The following is a 3,103-nucleotide window of genomic DNA, read 5'->3' as shown; positions in this document are numbered from 1 at the left end:
ATATCATTAACCCAAAATTCTTAAGAGTGGAATCTATAAAGCCCCTTTAAGTACATAACATGCCTTGCACATGGAAACTACTTATGAAAGTTTCCGTGTATCCTTGAATCTTACTCGAGTTATGGGCCCAATCTGAACACCAGCCATTAGCCCTCTTTTAAACTAAAATGTATTACTGATAACGAATAGGCTCCATTCAACTCTGTTTCTGATTATGAGGTTCTCTATATAAACCACATACCTTTACTTTTTCTTTTCTTCAGTTATTTATCCCTTGACACTCTTTTAATGTATACCATGAATCCTATGACCACCTCTGTAGTTCATATTTTCCTGCTCCATTAGATCAGAGGTTCTTAAACTGAGGTCTGCGATGCAGAAGAGAGGTGCAGGCCCAGAAGCAAGAAAGCAACGTTGATTTCATGATGGTTTGAGTCTAGAGAAATCTAAGACATGCTGATGAGAATAAGCAGATGCTGGAGGTAAGACATTGCAGGGTTTACTGTGTACCAGGCACAGTTGTAGACACTGTAGGAAAAGCCCTCCCGAACTTCCATTCTGATAGGGCCAACAAATGGCTACCAAACAAATACATACTGTGTCAGGTAGTCATGAATGCAATGGAGAGAAAAGAGAGAAAGAATCAAGAGATTTATAAATAGCCATTTTTAAAAGGTGGTTAGAGAAGTTCTGACCTTCCCCAAGCAAAGATCAGATGGAAGTGAGAGCAGGGATGTGCTGTTATCTGGGGAAGAGCTTGGAGGGAGGGGAAGTATCTGAAGCAAATGCCCTAAGGCAGAAAGAGGCTTGGACCAGGCTCCATCAGCAGAAAGCAAGTGGACCGGAGTGGCTGGAGCAGAAGGTGGGAAAGATCATGTGTAGCCTTGTGCTGGTGACAGGGCTCATACTTTCACTCTGAATGACTGTCCATTTTAAAACACCATCTCTCAAGGGGGCCCAGTGTGCAACAGCTGCAAACAGCAGCCTTCTCAGTAGTGTACGCAGCCTGTTGCCCATACAGGTTGCCTTAAGGGACCTTGAAGATAGATAGATAATGTCCAGTGGACATTCATGACAGGCATGCTGTCTCCAATCCAGGCTCCAGATAGGTACGTGCGGCAATTTCGGAAAGCCCCAGGACACAGTGGCCAGGGTTCACATTGGACAAGTCATTAGGCCCATCTGTACCAAGCTGTAGAACAAGGAGCATGTGACTGAGGCCCTACACAGGGCCAAGGTCAAGTTCCCTGGCCACTAGAAGAACCACATCTCCAAGAAGTGGGGATTCATTAAGTTTAAAGTGAATGAATTTGAAAACGTGACAGCAGAAAAGCAGCTCATCTTGGATGAGCTGTAGGATCAAATACATCCCTAATCATGGCCCTCTGGACAAATGCTGGGCCCTGTACTCATGAGCGCCTTGGTGCTGTCCCCACCTTACTCATGCCCACCAGTAAATTCTACTTTCCTGTCCAAAAAAAAAAGATACAATCTTTCCCTGATCGCATTCCATCAGAATAAATTGATTGTTTGCCATGTTCCAAGCATTCTGATAAGCTCGGGGAAACACATTAATAATATCCAGTCCTTCTAAAATAAGGAAACAGATATTTAGACAAATGAATCTAACGCAAGGTAGAAAGCAAGTTAAGGGTTGTTAAGAGAGATGGCCGGCCTGCAGGAGAGCTGAGATCCCTCTCAACTTCAGGGAGGAGGCAGTCAGGTTTGGCTCACAGAGGTAGTTCCCGTATGTTCCCATACGACGGGCCATGAAGGATGGATTGAATTTGAATACAGAGGTCACTTAGGTACAGAACTTTCTAAGAAAACAAATCAAGGGATGGAGGTGAAAATATACTTGATATTTTCAGACAACTATGAGAATTGACTAAGATGGGAAATGCTTGAAGGTGAGTAATTGGAAATGGGTTTGGACAAGAAGCTTGAAAGTAGATGTTTGAGGTGCATAGATGCAAGACAGAGAATTAGTGAACCCGTATTAGCTCTGGGGTATAATATGCCTTCCATATCCTTTCCAGATATGCTTGCTTACATCTCTGTAGGAAAGATTTCATAGGAGGAAAGTACACGCAGTGAATGTATAGGAATTAAACTGAACTCTCCTTTTGCAATTTGGTGAAAATTCTTAAGTTATATTCTGTATTAGAGACAATTTATGATATCAGTTCCTTACCCCCCAGCACTTCACTGAGGAGGAGTGTGAGTCCTAAAGTTTAATAAGCAATGAAAGGTCACACTATTAATAACAGATGAATCAGGAATCGGACTAATGTCCTGTTATTTTCCTGCTACATTTTCTCTACTCAGCTCTACCAGGTCTTCCATTACTGTACAAAGCAAGGTGTGGGTGACACACATTTAGTGCTTCAAATCCAGACCCCGAGCTGTCTTATTGTAACACACATATGATATTAATGACTCATCTGCTATTGCTCCCCCATCTGGGTGCAATCTACCTCCTCAAAACTCCTTCACACTGTCAGTGGTGACTGAGCTGTACAGCTGGAGGCAAGGCCTTCCAAATACTCCACTGTGGCATCTTCCACCCCTGCTAACTTCTCCAAGAACAGAAAAAAAATGGAATTCCCTTTCCCAAGAGACATTTGCCACCACCACACCATTAAGAAGTTTTGCTTCCACTTATTTGCTCAATATTCCTTACGAGAAGATCAGTAATCTTTTTCAGTAATTCAGCTTAGCAACCTTAACATGCTTTTGGAGTTTTCAAATTTATTTCTAATGAAAAGCAGAGTTGACAGAGAGCAAAAGAGAATGAGCCAACTTAGCCACAGAAGTAAATTTTAGCTCTTCGCTTGTACCTTAAAGCAGTGGTGCCCAACCTCTTTGGCACCAGGGACTAGTTTCATGGAAGACAATTTTGCCACAGACTGGGGTGGGGGTGGGGTCAGGAACAGAGTGGATTCAGGATAATTCAACTACATTACATTTATTGTGCACTTTATTTCCATTACTATTGCATCAGCTTCACCTCAGATTATCAGGCATTAGATTCTGGAGGTCTGGGACCCCTGCCTTAAAGAAGAAAATTTGGGAAAAGGCCTTCTAAAGATGTTTCATCTGA

At 42.6% G+C, this 3,103-nt stretch overlaps 1 non-coding gene across 1 annotated transcript; it reads left to right on the top strand.

The window, feature by feature from the left end:
* Positions 1–915: 915 nt before the first annotated feature.
* Positions 916–1,049, top strand: LOC148777482 (small nucleolar RNA SNORA70). Its single transcript, XR_016037943.1, has one exon. It is a non-coding gene; the product is annotated as a small nucleolar RNA SNORA70 (small nucleolar RNA).
* Positions 1,050–3,103: the final 2,054 nt, after the last annotated feature.

This window comes from Moschus berezovskii, chromosome 7 (genome assembly GCF_049115385.1).
Source record: "Moschus berezovskii isolate FMDL1 chromosome 7, NW_MosBer_1.0, whole genome shotgun sequence".
NCBI classification, from domain to species: domain Eukaryota; kingdom Metazoa; phylum Chordata; class Mammalia; order Artiodactyla; family Moschidae; genus Moschus; species Moschus berezovskii.
This window is presented reverse-complemented; position numbering and strand designations above follow the sequence as displayed.